Source organism: Agelaius tricolor, unplaced genomic scaffold (genome assembly GCF_023055355.1).
Source record: "Agelaius tricolor isolate 1412-34295 unplaced genomic scaffold, bAgeTri1.0.p SCAF_11, whole genome shotgun sequence".
Lineage (NCBI taxonomy): Eukaryota > Metazoa > Chordata > Aves > Passeriformes > Icteridae > Agelaius > Agelaius tricolor.
In genome coordinates this window covers 8,861,412-8,882,500 of record NW_027269271.1, presented here as the reverse complement: position 1 = coordinate 8,882,500, position 21,089 = coordinate 8,861,412, and the positions used below count along the sequence as shown (strand labels likewise).

The 21,089-nt window shown below is 41.3% G+C and overlaps 1 protein-coding gene and 1 long non-coding RNA gene across 4 annotated transcripts in view; one reads left to right on the top strand and one right to left on the bottom strand.

The window, feature by feature from the left end:
• Window positions 1–21,089, bottom strand: part of CRB1 (crumbs cell polarity complex component 1) — a 97,487-nt gene that overhangs the window by 74,168 nt on the left and 2,230 nt on the right. The window lies entirely within an intron of this gene.
• On the top strand, window positions 1,465–17,767 carry LOC139594231 (uncharacterized). Of its 2 annotated transcripts, none has more exons than XR_011680540.1 (3): window positions 1,465–1,832; window positions 8,412–8,574; window positions 17,694–17,767. It is a non-coding gene; the product is annotated as an uncharacterized lncRNA (long non-coding RNA). The 2 variants fall into 2 exon arrangements; XR_011680541.1 differs by lacking the exon at window positions 1,465–1,832 and adding an exon at window positions 5,149–5,261.

Here is a 21,089-nt window from a genome sequence, read left to right as displayed (position 1 = left end):
AGGCCAAAATTGAATTAGGGAAATTTTTCATAAACAGAGCAGGGATTTTGAAGTGGCCAAAGCATTTTGGCACAGATAATCTGATTATTGTTCCTCAGTAAAGCAGATAATTTTGAAAAGCTCATCTGCATATCTTTCCTGACAATTTCAAGTGTTTTTTTCCTAGATCTTGTTTGAATAAGAGATTTAGTGGGTTCATGTCCATTTTTCAAAATATTCTTCTTAAGTTCTGACAATTCACAATGTCAGCCACTCAAAGCCCCCAGATAAATCCTTTGCAATCTGTTTTGGGCTCTTTGTGTCAGAAATGTCTTTCAGCACAGACTTGTTCTTTCAGGACACAACTCTTTGTACGAGTTGGTAAAATATCATAATCAGTGGCAGCATTTAAAATCAGATTTCAATCACTGCTAATCACACTGTTCTGAACCAGAGTTCACATGGCTGTGGCCATGCCTGCACTTTGCTAATCATCTGATCGTGCCTGAAGGCTGCTTGTAATTTGCAGTGCTGTTCTTCAGATGTGCCTTCTGCCCCTGAAGGTGGACTCTGAGCTTCACAGAAGCTCTCAACACTAACAACTTCAGAATCTTTTACATATGCTGCAAGATTTTCTGACCTTCTTAACAGAGCCAGTCTATTTTCTAAGGGGAAAAAAAAAATCTATGATAAGATAGAGAACTCCTTGATACCCATATATTCACCATCACTGATGATTTTACTGTGCTTGGAGGGCTTTTTTCCTTTCCTTTTTTTTAAACAATGAGTTATTACTTTACACATTTGAATTAAAACTAGGAAGCTACTCCAGCCAGTGCAGATAAGGCAGTTCACAACAACACCTGACTATTTACTAAGCTATACATTTTGGGGGAAAAAATGGATAGCAAAAAACCCCTGGTCTATGAGTTGAGAGATTAAATTTAAAAAACACTCTTTAGGAAAGAAGGATTGAATTGCAATAGTGAGATGTTTGGCTCTATAAAAAAACCCCAACTTCAACATCAGAAAATATGTTACCTGTGAGTTTGGTTTTGGTTTTGTTTTCTTTGGGGGGGGGAGGATTGTTTGTTTTGTTTTTTAAAATTTGTTGGAATGGCATATATAATTGACATCTTAGTGGTGGTCAGTTGCTAGAAAGAAAATTAGATCACAAATGAAGCAACGACTGCTTCTCTTAGTGCTGTTACTTCAGTCTGGGTTCTATTGAATAAAAACCAGCATACAGCATTTTTTCACAGCTAAAGGCTTACATTGTGATCAAATCAGCTCACCAAAAAAGTCACAGGATAACATGATGGTAGCAAGGATTTGGATAGCCCAGTGGCTGGAGTCAGAAACATGAACCTTCAATGCTCGTGCTCATTACTTGTTTGAAACCTGCCCCTGGGATTTTAAAACAAGAGTGTGAATCTGTGTCACTGAAATATCAAGCTCTGTTACTATACTGAGATCTTGAAATAATTATCATTTAACTGGAAATATTAAAATATCGCCCAAGGCATTTACTGCTGCATTGAGGAGCCGTGGCTTTGGTGTAACTAATCCTCTCTCCATTTATCTGCAGTGCATCATGACACAAAAAATACAGTTCATCACTCTGACAATAACTTCCCTGCAAAGACAGCCTTAGAAAGGTGTGCAGATAGATGTTCAATCTTGATGTATCATGAAGAACTGGGGAAGAGATAAGCACAGCTGCATAATCAGTGGGGACAGAGATTGGAATCAGGTGCCTTTACCATGGACTGAAAGGCAGAGATGTCACTCCTGCATTTGCCAGATGGGGAAGGAAAGGACAGGAAACCATGTTCTGGATAAAACAGAGCCAGGTAAGGGGCTGTCTAAGCCCTCAGAATAGCTTTTCCACGTAAACAAATAATTCTGGTTTTTGCATGGTCTCAAACTTCCTAAGTATTGCACTAATACCATTTTACCCCTTCCCATCTCCCAGTACATTTGTATTACCATCTTAATTATTCACTGTGCTGGGCAGCTTGTAGTCACTGTGGTGCCATTTGTGTTTGCATGTTTCACCTGTGAGGAAATCACCAGCCCCCAGGCCCTACCTGCTCTATCCACAGCTGGAATCATTATTACTCAATCTGCTCCATGGAAAATCCTGCTTTGGGAAAGGATGATCAAACTTTTGCCAAACAAACAAGCACTTGTTGTGTCTGCAAATACTGTGGTCGTAAAGAGTTAATCCTGAATCTTTAACTTCAATTGTGTGTCCAAAACATCCTAGCATGTTGTTATAGAAACCACTTTCAGGCTTTAAATCTTGAGTCACGTTTATTACCATAGTAACCAGCACCACACACAGGCAGGAAAGAAAAAAGGTGGTTACACAAATATTCCATTGCTATCAAAAAAGCCAAATTCGGTTTTAGGTACATTTGTATCAGCAAAATCAAGGAAAGTAAATTAACTTATTTTCTGAAGAAAAGGTATGGTCTATTAGTGTAAGAGTAACAGTGGAATGGCATTAAAATTTTAAAATCTTGTTTAGGCAACACTATTTGTGATTGAAATGACAGAACTGGTTATTAAACCAATGTCTTCATTTCACTCTTCTCTAAACTTTTTGGTTCACACTGACTTGCTGAGAATAAAGGCAGTTACTGCTGGCTGCCATTGTCCTTCACTGCCTTTTACCATTTGTGCCACCCCAGACTCCCTTACCCCATGAGCAGTGCAGCAACCCTTAGAGCTGCCCCCACTGCCTGCACTGAGCACCACAGCAATGGCACCAGCTGTCCCAAATAAACAAACAAAAATGAGGTAGATACCTTCTTTACTTCTAAATGTAAGTGATTTTTTGGCTTTCACTTTATTTGGCAGCATACCTAGTGTTTGTGCTGGGAACAGGAGGGGAATCAGGCCCAGGAGCTCAACAAGGCTCCTATGCATTGAATTTGGAGGATTTTTGGTTCAATTGGACATCAAGGCACGTTGCTACCAGCAATGCAAGTAGACTGGTTTCTAATGACAATGAAAGACTTTATGCTCTGCTTCTTTACCTTTATCTTTAGCACTACAGCACTGCAGTTTAAGGTGGTAATGTGCAGTGATCATCCTGCTTTTACTGTGCACAGATATTTTTGTTTGTGTAAGGTGTAGAACAGTGGCTGATCAGGCCAGGAGGCAGCTGATATCCATTGTAGTAAATGATGTGGACACAGATCTGGAAACTGAACTGATTTCTGCTGTGCAGTCCTTGTACACACTCTCTCTGAATGTAGCTCTCCCCTTTAAGATTTTCATTATATTTGTCCTCATTTTTATCTTCTAAATCTGCAGAAGAGAAGCAATATGAGTATAATGAGGTATTCTTTGTCCCTGTAGAAGTGCTGAATTTATTTTTTTTTAGTTGAGGTCACACAGCAGAATTTATTCTTAATAGTACAGAACAGGACTTGTCCCCACAGGGACATAGGAGATAAACAGGTGAGCAGCAATGGTAGTGGGCCAGCTTCAAACTTGCCAAATCTGCTCTTCAGAGGTAAAGAGCATAGAAAATTAATTTTGCTCAAAATCTGAAGCAATTCTATTTAGGTAATAAGCTTGATGGCTTATAGGAATGGTTGGTGATTTTGTGGATTAAATTTCTTTGTCCCAAGGATTCAATCAACAACTTTCCTGCCTGAACTTCTCTTAAGGCTTCATTAAAGCTGGGGACATCCTCAGCATGTAACTCAGGATACAGAGCCACAGGTGTAAAGTTCTCTCCTGTGAGATGAAAGGTCTTGCCAGAAATAAAGAGAGAAAACCTTAGTAGTTTAGTTCGGCATGTGAATTATGTCTTACACTTTAAAATGCCATCCTGGATTGCCTTTGGTGAGGTTTCTTGGCATGCCTAGATGAACTTGTTTGGATGGGTGCATTTGTGGTGCCTTTGTGCAAAGTGTTGCTGCTGCCTTGGTCCCTAAAGCCACAAGCATCTACATTAATGTTGTGAAATTAATAGAAGCATAATCTGCTGTTTGTAAACCTGGTATCAGAACACACTGAGGGGTGCAAGTGCTGCTGGGGAAGAGGAAAGATGAAAGAGTGCTTGCAGTTGGGAAGATACCAGCTGTATTTGCAGCTGGGCTAGGAAGGAAGGATGAAGTGTACACCTGGCAAAATAACAAGGGAAGTGGTGCCAGAGCTAGAAAGGGTTGCAGAAAGACCAGAGCATGGTCTCCTTCTCTGCATTGGGGGGGATTTTCAGGAACACAGCAGGAGCAACACAGCATAAAACTGTCAGTTTGTGAGTTTGGGTGAAATCCAGTTGCTCCTGCTTCTGTGTGAATTCCAAATAGTGGAAAATACAGAGCAAAGGAGCAGTTTGTCTCTTGAAAAGGCCAAATCTCACCTTGAGAGACACAAGGTCTCTCAGCTTCTCTGGAGTCTGGAGAGAGTTCAAGGCATTTTTGTAAGACAGAGGCTTTCAGCTGCCCCTGAGCCTCTGGCTCCTCCTGAATTGAGCCTCAGGAAGGAGCTGGGGATACTGCCCCTCAAGCAGACCAGCTACTGCTGACTTGCAGGGCTGAGCTTTGGTCTAGGTGGGAACGTGCAGCTGAGCTCCCTCTGTGCTCAGCCACTAATGCAGGAGAGAAAAGGCACTCAGAAATGCTGCCAAATGCTGCTAAGAATCCCTCCAGTAGAGGGGCTGAAACTGAGTACAAAATTGATTTCATGTCCAAATTCTGAGTCTATGTGTTGTTTACATTTGAAAGGCATTATAAGACATCCTCTTCAGTCTCCTTCAGTTGTGGTTCTGCCATTCATTACTTCTTTCCTTTTTTAATATGAAAAGAGCATGAAGTAGTGATTCTGATAGTACAGTGGCACATAAAGGTGCTGTGATTTTAAAATGTAGCCTCAAATGTCTGTAATGCTGACCCCAGGTATGATTCCTTTCTGTGAGTCATAACTGGATAAGCTTAAAGCCCTGATTGTTAGAGATGTATCATAGCAGCCTGTAACATGGAGCAACTCTTTTAAAGTCTCTGGGTGTAAAGCCAAGTCCTGATGTGTGCAGATGTTGGGATTGCCTGCAGTATGTTCTCAGTAACACAAATGAGGACAAGATGTTCCTGATGACATCAAACTACAGCATATCAAAATCATGATGCTGCTTTTCCTGTCTCCTCAGACTTAAAAAAAGTAATCAGCTCTGGGACAGATAAGCATTATGTGGCTGGAGATGCAGTGCACTGTGCTTTAAATGCCACAGGACTCAGAAGAAAGCTTCAGTGTGGCTACAATGGGCAGTAAGTACACAGAAAGCAAGGCCGTGCTTTTCCAGCATGAACTTTGTAGAAGAGTTCACATTCCAGCCCTTTCTGTTATGTGCTAAATTATTTTCAATAGAAATCACCTACAATTAGCTCTGCATGAACTAATTACCAACTGGGATTTCAAGACTGCTTGGGGAAAGCCACGGCTCCTGTGTTTTGGGACAGGCTGGAGTGTCAGGGGGAACTGGCACAGCCTGAATTTCCTCAGCTCTCCTGCTGAGCCCCTCTGCTGAGGGCAGCTTCCCCTCAGAGCCAAGGCCATGACACATCATTGTGATGTGTCTGTGAGCTGCACAAGTTGCCCTCACCAACTTCACACAGACAGAAATGAGTCCCAGGCCCAGCAGAAGGATATTATCATGTGAACTTCTGCAGAGGGCTGGCCTTTGGAACACTGGTTCCAGTGACCCATGAAACTGAACACAGTCATGGCTCTGACACAAAATCTGTGGCAGCTTTCCTGACCTGCAGACTGTATTGTAGCATCCTAAAAACTCTACTGTCTTGTAGCAGAACAAGAATGAATTTGTGTCATGGTTTTACCACTTTTTATTTCCAGAGCAGGCTCAGAAGCACTGAGGGGGAGAGACTGACCCAAAAGAAATGTAGGTATTGAAAACCCACTGTATAATTAGGGATACTTTTCTCTTAAACATTTTTAAGATGCTTCACTGTAGAAGTAAAACAAAACCAGAATATTCACCAGCATCAGGGTATTCCCAGGAGCCTTCCTTGGGGAATATGCTAAGAAATAAGCCTTCCATATTAGAAGAATATCACTAAAAGTCAAATTGCTAAAGCTTAATGTGATGGCATGCTTTAGAATAAAACCAACTGCCACTAGGGCATTAAATATCTGCTACAAATGAAGAGGTGTCCAGCAAGCATTTATCAAAATTAGATCAGTACCATTTTTGCCAGTAAAATGATGAAAAATTTTAAACTATGAATAAATGAATGAATGTTTATTCACCACTAGCAATCAGTATAGTAATTTCTTGAAGGCTTTTTAAATTTCTATTTCCCCATTAATAGTCTCTTTTGTTAATGTGGGAAGAGGTAGATCTAACTCCTCATCTCTCATTCCTTTCCTAGTTCTCCCATACCTGCCTCAGATTTTCTTTCCATGCATTCTCCTTTTCTTCCTCTGAGGCCTGATCCAAAGCAGACTTGTGTTTCCAGGGCAGGGATGGGAGATTACAGTAAGTTGGTGTGGCTGGTGAGTGAGCCTGCAGTAATTGTAGCTCCAGGAGACGATGCCAGCGGTGGCTCCACGGGGCAGCACTGATGCCTCTGTGCTCTGCTGAAGTGCTCACACTCCTCAGGATGATCCAGAGGACAGTGATGCTGCTCTGGCCTGCTATTCCCCTGGGTATGAGATTCAGCCATCCTGTTGCAGTGACAGGGGTTTTTTGATTCACACAAATCTGCTCTAAAGATGCAGGGAGAGCTCTGGCTGTTGGTGGTGTGGTGGCTGGGGAGTGGAAAATAAGATCAGCGAGCAGGAGCAGGGAAATAAAGCCTCCACAGCTTGACATCCAGGTGCTTAGTCTATCTCAATAAACTTTGGTGCCATACAATAATGATAAAACAAAAGGAATACCCAATTTTGGGGGAAGGGGCCTTCCTCACAATACCAGTCCAGACCTGACAGTACAGGGTACATTATAGGGCAGCATCCTGCCTTGCTTTATATTAAATTATGCTAAATAAATAAAGGAGATCTGTGTGACAGTAAGGGTCTGGCCAGGCAAAAAATTAAGAAAGATTTCATGGCAATAATGAATAAGTGATTAATATCTAGTGACTATCTTGCTGGGAGCAGTTTTTTTCAAAGAGATCTATGATGGGGCTTGTTTTATGATCCCAAAGGGCATCACACATCATAGTGTGCTGAAAGGCTGCAGAACAGATTGGGAAGTAGTTCTCAGTACTTAATACCTAGGGATCCTCAAAAGCCATTTCCTCTTAGGATCACACTTCCTTTGATCATTTGGGTTATTAATTATAGATACCTTGAACAGAACAAGGCACTCTTACTGTACTCCTCCAACAGTGTCTCATTTAAAAGGAACAAAATATTGTACTTAATTAGGGGTTCAGCTCTGGTGTCTTTTCAAGGCACTTTGGTATTGATTTGACCATGATAGCCTACTGTAGCAAATATTATGCCATTAATAATAAAGGGAGCATGTAGACATAAAAGTGTAGGAAGGAAGCACCAAAATGTTTGTCATTCAGCTTGCCAGAGTAGTTGCAGTATAACCACCCAATATAGCATTTAGAATAAATGCTATATTAGAATAAATATTATATTAGAATAAATGCTATATTCTATGGTTCAGAAGTGTCTGCACTTAGTGGAGACTTTTCCTTTGTGCCATTTTCTTAATTGTATCAAGACCATGCTTCATCAAGTGGCTTCAGGCAGAAGCATTTGAAGCCTAATTTTCTCTCTGGATAAATGGGAGCATATTGTTTCTGCCTTGACTCTTTAGACTAATTTTGCCTCTCTTCTGTTTTTTCTTACCTGTGCTTTTGTTATCATGATTAAACATATGAAATTAGCCATAAAGTTAACCAGGTGAGCATCAATCTGCATATGTGCTCGTTCACTTTACTCTTAGCATGTGTTGATTCATTCTTGTAATCAAAAATCGTATTAATTGGCTGAGAGAGGTTTATTTCTGTACGTTCTGGTCTCATGAGAAGCTTTCACTAACATTTTCCTCACACTGCAATCTGCAATGTGTGGCAGAGATCTATCCAGGATTTCCTGACTTGCACTCAGGAAGCAGAGGGCTTCTCTCCCCAGCCATGTGGGTCCCATTCCTGTTGGGCTGGGTGTGCAGGGGCAGGTCTGTCAGCAAGTTACAAATCAGCACCTGCAGGGCTCTGCTCCTGCTGCCTCAGGGACCTGCAGGGGGACTGGGCTCAGGCTCATGGAGCCCTGCAGCCTGTGCCACCTCATTTGGCTCTTGGATGGCCCTGCAGTTTGGGAGGTGTTGGGGAAGAGCCTCTCTGTGAGGAGAGGGGCAGTGCCTGGCCACCAGCCCTGCTGTCCCCAAGGCTCTGAGGCAAAGGGAATAGGCTTCAGATGGCTTCTCTCCCTAAATTCTTTAGGGAGAAGACAGGAATCTGAGGTAATGGAGGAGGAGAGGAGAGAAGATGCTCCTCCTGGAGAAGCAGTGCTTGTGTGACCTGCAGGGAACACTGCAGGTGCCCTACAGAGCAGTGTTGATGAGCTTCTACTTTGCAAGGGATGAGCTTTAACTGCATTTTTCAGGTAAGATGTAGATTGTATGCATGCAAGATAGTATAAAGTAAATTTTTAGGTAATTTTTTATTACCTAGGTGTTCTTGTAGCTACAAAGAATTTGAACTAGTATCAAAACTATATATGCTTTTCTAAATCAAATGAGCAAACCACAAAATAAAACCCATCAACCCTCCCCACATGGTTTCTGATGGTCAGAATTCCTACTCAAATCAACAGTAATTTTGTCAAATTGTTGAATCACAAAGCTTAACTTGTCAAGTACAGCACTTTAGTATGTCCATACTGTACCCTGTTAAGGAGTTGCTCAGAAGTTTAATTCAAGCAGAGAAATAGGTACTAAACTTACCCTGGGTTTTGTGCTGGGTTTTTTACCTGTTGCCAGAACATTTGGCATTTGTTTGCAATGCTTTCTTTCTAGGCTTCTCTCTTCTAATTTGTGAGCCAACAAAACAAAATTTGATTTAATTATTAAAAGGGAACTAAAGCTCCAGCTAGCCTGTTTTTTTTTTATCTGTGGCCACCTTTCTTTTCTGATTGCTCCCAAAAGGGATCCCAGTTTGAATGGCATACTTGGGAGAAAGTGTATCTGGAGAGTCCCAAGGCAGCATTTCACAGTAATGCAGCATCCCTGCTCCCCAGGATGTGGGCTGAAGTATCTCCCACAATGAACCTGACCTGATGGCAGTAAGAGGGATTGTTACCTAGGAAATCTGAATTTCAGGTACAGAATCCACAACTGCCAGATGACTTTTGAGGTGACTTTTGCCAGCCTTGGCTGAAGACTTTCTTAAGTCAGCTTTTTATTGAAAACTCACTAGGAATATGGTTTAGAAAAAGCAAAATCTTGTTTTCACTAGCCTGTAAACCTTTGCAGTTCCTCAACAATTTTCGTAACACTTTTCCTTTTTCTTCTCCACATTGTCATGGCTGTTTGCTGCAGTGATTGAGTTTTCTTAACTGTCAGAACAATGTCAAGACAATGTGAAGACAGTGTCAAGGCAAATATAGAAGGGTGACAGTGTGAAGGAGGGAAAGAGAAAAGAGCTGTCAGTACTCAGAGTGCTCTCTAGAGAAAATATTTCCACTATAAAACCATTGTCACCATGCGCTGAGCAAGAGAGAATAAAGTGGAGGTAATTAAGTTACTGCTCTAGGAACATGTCTGGATGACAACTTGGAGGTAAAGAAGAACTTAGAAAAGCAGTTTGTGAGGATATCTTTTGTCCATTACTCTTGTCCCATGTCACCTCCTCAGTGATGCTCCCTAACACTTCTTTTCTCTTTCTAAGCTGTGTACCTCAGGGAGGAAAGATGTTGCATTGCCCACTGAGGGGAAGGTGAAGGGTTTTCCCACTTGATGTGATTACCAGACACTTTATTAGGTGTCATGAGACAAGACCTCTGCTTGTGGATAGTCAGCACTGAAAGGTGCTGAGTGTCCTGTTCCCAAATCAGTTCAGGGTTAAGGCACAATTTACCTCCGCAGTGTATTTTTTTCTGAAATATCATTGGAAAGGTGACACATTGTCACAAGGATGAGCAAAGTACAGAAATGCAGCTCATCTGGGGCTAAATTCTGGTACCAAAGCCCTGTACTACAGTACATCTCTACTGAAGGCTTGTGCAGAGTGAAGAGCTAACCTTTAGAACAGTTTTCAGGTTTTAAAATTAGGTGCTGGTCTTGCAGAAAAATCTGTGAATTTGGTCTTTGTGCATGTGCTGTTCCTTCCTCCGCTGCCTTAGAGATGGAGAGAATAAAAGGGTTTTCTACTATTTCTGTCCTTTTTCTGGACATCAGGATAATTGAATGTAAGAGGGTTTAGTTGGATATTTGCCAATATATTGCAGTTCTGGAAAAATAGACACCCTGTTGTCAATGATTTCTAATAACATTTTAAATCCCACTGGAGAGGTTTAAGAAAAATCAAATCATAAACAGTTCCATAAACTCCACCAAATACTTCAGGGATTATAATTTCAGATACAAGAATTAAGTTTTAACTATTCAACATTGAAAAGGTCAAGTATTTTCCATATATTGCATTTACATATTTATTATCATTTAGTTTAAGGAGGTAGGTTGAAAAGTTAACAGAATTTTTTATTTGTTGCGTATGAAATAACTGAACCATAAAAATGCTTGCTTTTCTACCATTATTCTATTGCTGGTTTATGCTTATTTGTAATTCATAACAGCATTTTTTTATTAAGAGTAAAAGCATCAAGCCTGGGTGACCTGGCAAATTTTATCCCCAGCTGCAGCAGCAATGCTCAAAGGAAGTTGCTTAAACTGATTGTAGCCTAGGTTATGTATCACTGAAGGCTGACTTTTCCCCCTTGCCCAGTTAAGGTTTTTTAACCTGAAAATAGTCTGCCATTTTGGATTGAGCATCAGCTGGAGAAGAGTGTGATCCTTGCCTGGGGCTCAGATGCCTCCTCCCATTAGTGTTCACACCTCAGCCATCATGCGGCTCCAGTAATGCTGGATCTCTGCAGTCCTCACACAGGAAGGGCTGTGGGATGGCAGGTGAGTGACCTGGTCCCTTCAAAAGAGGCAGCTAAGAGTGATCAATGAAAGGAGTGATATGTGAATTCTTACAGTCAGCAATGGAAATTGCACATACCAAAAGTGCCTCCATTTGTTATAAGAGTGAGTAAACAGTAATGCCATTATTACAAAAGAAATGCTTGCCATATTACAGATCTCAGGCACAAGAAGAATCTGGAACACTCTATGTGTGTCCTCCTGCTAATACCTATCTATATTAATGTGTGTGTATAGCAGATGAAGGGAGAAACACAAGATCTAAATTTAGTGATTTGAACAGGGAAATCACTTGGGTTGTGTTCACAGCACTCTCACTGCAAGCAAGGTGTTCACCTTGCCCTTCTCAGCTCCACATTCTCACCGATACAACTGTCACGTGCCTCCTTGCAGGCTCTGAGGCCCAATCTGCTGATGTGTTGTAAAACATGCAAAATAACTCACAAGGGAAAAGCTGAAATTATTTTAATGAGAGAAATTTTCTCTGCATATTTGCAAGGAAGAGAAAGAATCTGAAAGAAGTCTGTTCCTTCACACTTGTATGACTCTGCTGGGCATGACCACAGCTTTAAGGATAACTTTAAAGTCAGCAAATGTCTTTGACAGAGTCTAAACTGATGTCTAAACTCAAACTCAAGGTACAAGTGTAAGTGCAGGGAGGACAAATGAGTTTTACAAGGTGAAATGCTGGACTGACCTTGAACATGAAAGCAGAGCCCTTGGTATTATCACAGGAAAATGTTAGATTCTAAGACTTCACTTGAGAAGCAGAACTAATTAGAGAAGATTAACAGAAATAAGGCATGTAATAGCTGGAATAGGGCATGACTGCAGTTTGAAAGGCTGAATCACTGGACCTCTCACTGAGGTCAAGATTTTAAGAACACTAGACCTTTTTTAAAGGCAAGTGGCAAGTTTTACAGATGTCACTGTGGTAGCTGAACATTCATTATAGAATTCAAGCTCTGCACATAGGAGTTTTCTCTGTGTTAAGACTGTTTTCATCCTTAATATCTGGGTACATTTCTGAGCATGAGGTCTTATTCAGAGCCACATTCACATTCCTACTACTTTGGAGGGAGTACTGAAGTGAGGACTAAGTCCCCACTTAGTAGGTGAGTCTGCACTACAGTGGTAACACAGTGGAGACTTCTTATTTGTTGGTTTTTTGTTGGTTTTTTTTCTTTAATGATTCTAGTAACTGATTTTTTGTTTGTGGGGTTTTTTCCCCCAAAAGGAGTCTGAAGCATACGTTGCAGTCTCTTCCCTCATACTTTCCACTTGGCAATTTTTCCTGTCACTAACCAGCATCCAACAAACTCTAAAGACCTTTTATTGCTGAATAGTAAAAAATGTGTCAGAATTGGTGAGACAACGCTTCTGATCCACTCCCTGAAGTGATTGCTTTGCCAGCATTGTAGTAATGGGCTCAGCTAAAACCCAAGTGGTTCACATGGTACAGAAAGCATTGGAAGGGACTGTTGGTGCTCATCTAGTCCAAGGCATTGCATCAACTAGAGCAGAAAGCTCAGCAGCCTTTGCCTGTGATGTGACTACTTCTCGGAACTTTCTCTAATGATTTAGTACAAATTTCTTATCTTTGGAAAGCCAGGTTTACTGTAAGCATGTGTAACTACATGCCTGTGGTTAATGAAAGTGTTGGTGCTCATCAGGGATTGTAGAAAAGAAGCAGTCACCCATGAAGACCCAGAATTCTTCAGGCTGATTCAGAGCCCTTGCATAAAAGATGAGCAGATTTAAAAGAGGAAAATCCATCTCTCAGCTCTCTGGGTGTTTGCAGTTATGCTAATAAAAGTAAGGAAAGAGTTCCCCTGTCTGTAGAAATGTTGACACAATCTGTCTGAAACTGAAGCACAATTAAATAGCATTGGCAGTTGTTGTTTGAGTGCCCTCTAGAACATGTTTTTATGTTAGCCCAAAGAAGAAATTGTGCAATTCAAGATGCAAACACATTTGTGATGCTGCTTATCTCTTGTACAAAAACCTCAGTAAGTGTAATAACAGTCTCCATTTGCTTCTAATAGTATTGAAGAATGCAGTTCCCTCAAAGTTTAGTTTAAGACCTGGAATATAACAAGCTGAGTAATTGATTGCCAGTCAATCAAAGTACCTCAAAATCTCAAACATCTCAAAAAACATGATTCTCCATCTCTTTGAAAAGAAACCACTCTTGATTACAACCCCTGACTTCCTGGTTTCATAAGCAAAGCCATGCTGATCCTCACTGGACATAACACAAAATGAAAGGACTTAGGAAGTTAAACCAGAAAAAAAACCTCTGAAATCAACTCTGCTCAAGGTTCTTTGTGGAATAGCAGAATTCCAGGCAACAAATGCCTGTGTGACTGCAGCAACCCATTGCCAGCTTGGAGGTGCTGGCTGGGGATACAGGAGGGCCACTCTAGGGTATTTTCCTTCGTCCCTGGGCAGAGAGAACACTGACAGAAATCTCTGGAAACACAGAGTGCCTGCATGAATCTGTGGGCAATTCCCCAAACAAAATGAAGAATGGAGTGTTTATGGCTTTAAGGCTGTAGTAGAAGCACTGTAAAAATAGATCTGATTTTGTTGCGCTGTCTGCAGAGAGCTACATTTCTCCCCTTTTTATTCCTTTCTATCATTTGTCAGATCATTAGGTCAGTCTGTTTGCTGGAAAGATTTTTATATCCAGATCCTTCAAAGGTGTTCAGTGTCAATCCTGCCTTCTGCTGTTTAGCTCCATTAGAGGTTTGCTCCAAACACCTCTCAGTCTTGTCTCTTCACTACTGTGAAAAATGGTGGCAATCCCAAGTTGCCCACTTGTTTTTTTAGGAAACACAATATTTTTTGGAAATAGCCTTTGGAATGTGAAAATGGCAATTGATTTTAGTAACTTTAATCTTCTTGCACTTTTCCACGAGCTCCAAAATGGGAAGATGTTAGACTAAATTGAATCAGACATTTAAGACATACTCATGAGAAAACAGAATGGATAGTTCTTGTTGTATCAAACTGAGGGCATTTTTACATGGGTTGAAGCTTGCAAAATGTTCAGTACCATTAGTCTTACAAGTTGAATTACAAATGTCAGCTGTATTTAATAAGAGAGAAGGGATGGGTTTAGTTAGAAAAACTGAATTGGTGAGTCCTACAAAATGATGGGCAGACAATTGCTTTTTGCAGCTGCATTGCAGAGGCACCTACTTGCATTTTTCTCCAAATATATATACAGATGGGGATCAAAAAGGCTTGGGTTATCATTCCACAAACACATATTTTCCCACATTTTATGGTGGGAATCAGTGGAGGCTTGCTTTCAGAATTCTTTTTAAGATTGAACAGAGAAAAGAAGAGTTTACAAGGGCCTTGCATATTTTCATCCCATTTAATAGCTCTGATGAAATCTCTGATACATCAGTGTCATTCCCTGGCTTCTCCTCACTGGCATTGCACGTTTCTTTTGTTATGCAGCCTCTGATGGCTTATTTCACAAGATTGGTGCCTCTTCTCTCTGTATTTTATTTATGGGGTTATCAAAGGAAATTAAGGGGCTGTTGGAGAAGAGCAGGCACGGTTAGGATTTCTTTACACCATGTCAGACCTCTGTAGTGTTTTGCCTTTCTTACAGCCAGCACAGCTGCACCCTTCCTGCAACAGGAAGGAGCTGATGCCCAAGGAGCAGCAAGGTGATGTGTATTAGTTCAGACACACTCTCAGGGGCACTCTTTCCAGCTGTTGGGAGGGTGGTGAGTTGCACTGCAGGCTGTTCACTGCAGATATCAGAGCCTGATCTCTTCTTTCAGCTGTGTGGGCACTCAGGGATGGTTTGCCATACCAGGAGTGGTACCAAAGCTGCTTTGGAAGCACCTACAAATTGCCACAAAGCTTGGCTAAACACCTCTGAAGTACTGCTGTATACAAATGTCTTTTCAAGGCTGCATGATTACAGTGAGGGTTTTGGGTTCCCTGCTGTCAGTGCAGGTTACCTAAATTGCAGTTGCTTGGATCCTTGCAGACTGATAACTGTCTGTCATTCTGTGTCCTTGCTTTGGCTTCCTGTCAAATTATGTTGTTTTCAAAGTCCTCTAGCTCACATTCAAAGACACAAAGAAATGTGTCACAGTCAAATTCAAAGCTAGGGCCCTTCTTGTGGACAAAAGAGCTAATGAAGTGTTCTCTATCATCCTGTTGGAAACCCCAGCAAGGGAGACTGGAAGTGTCAAGAGAAGAGTGTGGCCAGTGTACACTGCCTCCCATGCTGCCTGTAGCCTCCCTGGCAGTCTGGATGTGAATTAGAGCATCCCTGGCCTTTGTTTCAGAGGACAGTAAGATTTTGGTAGCACCACGCTATACAACAACATAGTTGTACCTCTCAGAAACCCCAGCAAAGGAACTGTCAGGCCATTGTGTCCATGGCTGAGCTCTAAGAGAGGAGTACAAAGTTTTGTTTGTTTACTCACAGCCTTGATCTCAATCAGTGTGATTGAGTGCACTTTGAAGGAATGTGTCCTATCTGCAAAGCCCCTGGCTAATGCAGATAAAGATGCTTTGTCTGTCTCATTATTCAAGGAAAAGTTTAAGGCACTAGGCTGCCAGTATGCTCAGCCTTGGGCAGGCAAGCAGGAGCAGTAAAAAGAAGCAAGGAGTTTCTCCCCTTGCCTGCCAGCATAAACCCAGGCCACAATTACTCAGGCACAGCATTTCCCAGCACAGAAGGATGCACCAGGCAAGTGCCCTGATCCTTGGCTGCTGGAGAGGGGACACAGTGACGGGTTAGAAGCCCATGCCCCTTTTCTACCCACAGAAATATTTAGCCCTTGAAATATTCTGATTTCTGTCCCCGCTGATAAGATTCCAGGCAGGCAGAAGCTGCCTAACCCTGAAGTTGCAGCAGCCTTGCTTTGTTGATGCCTGGAGAGGGATGTTTTGCTGGGCCTGGAGGAGCCCTGCAGAGCTGCAGTGGCAGCTGCGTGGTGCCCGCCCAGAGGCCCTGTCAGCTGCAGTCTTTGTCAAAAGATGGAAGCAGCTTCCTGTTGACCCATTTTATGGGTGAGTAAGATATAATCAATATGAAGTAAAGATAAGAATCTCATTGGAAAAGGGTTTGTCTGGGTTGTTGCGTGTTTTTTGCTGTTTGCTGGTGTGAGAGGGCTTCCACAATTCAGCACTGGTAATGGCTGAGGAAACAGAGAAGGACAGTGAGAACTGACAAAACATGTCAGTCCCTAAAACCAACAAATTAATCTGTGAAATCAATCTGGAAAGTAATATGTATCACTCATCTCCTTGCTCCAGATGAGTCAATCAGTTTTAAAGGCTTCCCTTAGAAAATGGGCCTTTTGTCCATTTTTGGGCCACCACAAAGAGCAAAGGGAATATTCAAGTTTGCCTAGAGATTGAGGCATTGTCTAAAAGATTTTCTTAATGTTGGAATGTGAATTATAAAAACAAACCCAAAAGTAGAAGTATCCCTGGGAGGTCTTTGGCTGCAAACCCCTGTAGACAGAATCAAAGGCACTTAGGTTGCTGTTTCTTTAATTTACTTATTAGAGAGACTTAAGTGACATAGACTAAGACATATTTATTTATTGCTTTGTAGCTGGCTGGATACATATATATTTAAACCTTGATATTTCATAAATAAGTAATTTTTGCTGCCATCAAAATCAAATGTTAAACTTCTCTTAGATGAAGCAGAGCTCCTACTCCAATGTAAATTTGTTGCACTGTATCCAGAATGGCCAGTTGGAACAGTTTCCTAGGAATCTACTGCTATTTGTTTTTCTGCAGTAAGTTCCAGTCTTGCATTGCTTTTTTTATATGAAGTGAGAAGCTGGCAGGTTCAGCAGGCAATCCATGTTTTTCATTCCTTTTCAGGTTTCTGCCTATGAAAATTTTGGTATTGATAATACATTCATTAATTATATTTTCTTGCTTCATACTGTCAGCATATCAAGTATACTCAAAATGCAAGTGAAAATGTAAGTGATTTCACTCCAAAAGCCAGAAATCAAACTACATTATCTCTGGCATGGAGCTACTTTCTGTTCTCATTGTAATCAGTGCCTTCAGTAGCCAAAGTGCTTATTTTAAGTCTAGAGTACCAAAAAATAAGAGGTCTTGATGTCTCAAAGAATGAGAGTAAGCTATTTTCTCATTGAAATTTAGGCAATAATTCTGTTTTTGCTGCAACACAGGGGGCTGAGTTCAGGGCTGCCTTTGTTTGGCACAGCACATAATCCCCAGTTGTGCAGAAGGGAAGGGAGCCATCTGCTCAGCCTGCTCCAGAGCTGTTCCTGAGCTGCCCTGGAGCCTCAGTGCCACCACAGCCCTTGGGACAAGTCCCCACCTGGGCCTCTCTGGGGCTCTGCCCTCTGAGGCCTACACAGATCCCCCAGGGTGGTGCTGGGTGCCTGGGGTCTGTGTAACACCAGCTGGGAGACAGCAGCCTAGACAATCTCTGGGAGATATTTATCTGACCCATTCATTAAAAAGTTCTGATAGAGTGTCCTAATTATCCTTCAGTTGGGAAAGTTCACACAAATCTTTCCTGATGTACATGGAATCTATTATTTTCCAGAGCCTGCCCTTCTAGAGGTGACAGGGAGCAACTGATCTCATCACCATCCTTGATTGCCATTCTCTTTTGTGGAGGTAAGACTGTAATCATGTCTTCCCTCAGGCTTCCCTTCCTGTGACCCTTTCTCAGAGGGCACATCTTTCTAAATGTCTTTCTATTTTTGCTGTCCCTTTCCAGCATTTTCCTAATTGCCTCTCTCTTGCTCACAGCAGCACTCAAAACTGGATACAGCCAGTACTGAACAGTGGTTTGATTGCTCTCCTGTGTCTTACAAGTCATTTTACTGTCAACACACAACAGCAAAATATTTGCCTTTCCCTGTAACTTTTCAGTGGGGAAGTGCCCACTTTGGCCATCAAAATTTGAGCACTCTAAACAGCACTGGGTTTTTGTCTGAGCTTCCTCTAACAAAGAGGAAAAGATGTAGAGATTTGCACAAGGAAAAGACTCCCTAGGTGCTTTAGGTTTATCAAAGTAACACAGGGAGAACAAAAAACTAGAGAGAGAGAGAGGGAGATAGACAGATGATTGGATGGATGGATGGATGGATGGATGGATGGATAGATAGATAGACAGATAGATAGATAGATAAACTTTGTGTGAGGACACCTTTGAAAGGTTTATGTATATACTAAAACATTAGGTTTATATCCTCTGCTTGTATTAAATTAACTTTCCAGCCTCAGTTTCTCCAGTCCATTATCATGGATACAGGTTAACATACACCAGTATTTCAAGATCAGTGTGAGATCTCTGCTGCTGGTTAAGCATGAATGATAAAACACCTTTTTGCACAACCTCCTTTCTTGCCCCTCAGACTCTTTCCTAATAGGTCATTAGTCACAAACAACCTGCTTACAGAGATTGATCTGTGTCCTTGCTGCAGAATTCCCTTTTGGCCTGTGACTGTGAATACATCATCCAGTGGCTTGTCCTGTATTGCCAAAATCACTGTCATTTGAGGGGTAAATTTTTGAAGAAGCTTTTATCTTGCACTGTAATTTCTGAGTGACAAAATGGGATGTGGGGAAATGTTTAATCTCCAGAGGTTCTCAGGGGTGACAGTTCCCAAGTTACAGAGCACACAGAGAGAGAGGGGTCTGTAACCTGGTATCCTTCTCTAATCTTGGAATGGTAGGTGTAGCACCATAAGGATGCCTTGTAAGAATTTGAACTGAGTGGCTCAAGTACAGTTGTGGCTGGGATGTTCTTAATGTCACTTTTACACATTTATCTTGCAGTAGTTACTGCCTTTTTCTTAAGTTACAGGGCTACTAATTTTCACTCTTAGGATTTAGTTTCATTCCAGAGAAGGAGATGTTATCCATAATAAAATATATACATGAAAAGGGAAAAAAACCCAACCCAGCACAACTGTGTCTAGGAGCTGTTGCTTTTAACTTTCTGGAGATGATGGCAGACATCTGAAGGATGTTTCATTTTTGCTGTGCTCCAGATGCCATGTGTGACAGCCAGGAGGGAGGCAGGGCTGCAGGGCTGCTGAGTGCAGCTCTGACAGGCTCAGCTCTACTGAGGGCTAATGAGGAGCTGCCGAATGGGCTGTGAGCTCATCAAACCACACTAACAAGACTTTGCTGGAAAGCTCCTTACATCACCCGGGTGTGCATGAGGGATGAGCAGTGTGAGCAAAACCACAAATCTCTTTATAAGCAGAGCTTTATTCCTAACACAGTAATTAAGCAGTAATTAGAAGTTTTGTGAGTAATGGGAATAGTTGTGTGAAATTAAGAGTTTTTGTCCACAGGGAAAAATTGCATAGTGCCAACATCTCAGAGGGGTAGAAAAAGACTGCAAGTAAAGCTCAGATATTTTGCTCACATTAACAGCAATCCCAAATGAATTTCCATTCTTAATTTATGAACATTTGAACAATTTATGAAGCATTGATTTTGAAGTAAATAATACATTTTTTCAGCTCTGCTGGAAGGTTACTAAAATGGAGATAAATAGAATCACAGAATGGTTTGGGTTAGAAAGGACCTTAAAGATCATCTAGTTTGAACAACCCTGCTGTGGGCAGGAACAACTTCCACTAGACCAGACCTTGAACCCTTTCAGAGATGGGGCATCCACAGTATACATGGGCAATAATTTTGACCTTAAAATGTTCCTTGTCTATATTTTTCCCAAAATGAAGACAATTCTGCAGTAGTGATAGGTAATCCATTGTAAAACTTGTTTAAAAAATCAGTACTTAAATGTTGAATGAAAAGATTTTGAACTTGACTTCAGATAGAATGACTTCCAAAACTGATGTGTAAATGTACCTGTATTTATCAGAATTCTTCTTCCTCTATTTCATTAGCAACTCCCTGCCCACAGTTTCATGCTTGTAATTCCTGTTAGACAATAGTACGGCAGCAATGAGTTATCAGTGCTGTTCTGGCCTTGGGACATGCTTCCTGTCCCTGTTGTACATAATGATTCTTGGTCCCTCCTCACACAGAGCTGGGCATCTCTGGATGCCCCCAGATTAATTTTCTGTGAGTGGTTCATTTAGTATGATTTGTAGACATAACTGATGTTCACAAAATGCCATATAAACCCAACTTGTATTGAATGCTTGCATCCGGAGTTCTTGGCTCCTAAATACTATTTATTTTCCAAATTGTTTAGAGTTAGTAGTTATAAAGAACATTCTGCCTTTAAGCAGGACTTAAGATTAGAATCCTCTGGGAGAAGACAAATCCAGTAAACTGATTTTAAAAACATAATGGCAGATACAACTTCTATAAATAATATCATCAATCACCTCTGTTCCATTTTATCCTCAGCTTTTCTGTCTTGGTCTTTCTCAGCTTTAATTTTTAAGTAGGGAAGTAATTGCAGTCAGTTCTGCTTCTACCTTTGTCTCATCTGTTCACAGTTATGATTTTATTAACAGAAATTGTTAGCAGTTTCAGGGGGGGTACAAGCTTTCTAAAGAGAAAACACCTCTCAAGATCATTAAATACACTGCACTGAGAGGTAGAGGTATGGTCCTGAGCCTGATTCTGCTTCCTGATGCAGCTGCTCCATCCTGGGATATCAATTTGTGTCACACTGTGACAACAGCCACAGTTCCACCTGAGAAAGTTCTCCAAGACTGAAAAGCCCCTTGCTTGAGACTGGCCATATGGCCAGAACCCAGAGAACACCCATTGCACATCCGAGCTGTCATCCCAGGTAAGTGGGCTAAGGAAAAGGCATAAAATGACACACAATTACTTTCCTTGCCTTTGGCATCCTGCACTGAGCAATGCTCACCCGAGGTGAAAGCCAAAACTTGTATTTATCTTCTCTCTTTAAACTGATTCCTGGGGGCTTTTTTCTTGTTTTCATTCTAGTGATGTTTTCTTTGTGCATGATGTTTTTAATGTGATCTTCTTAATTTAT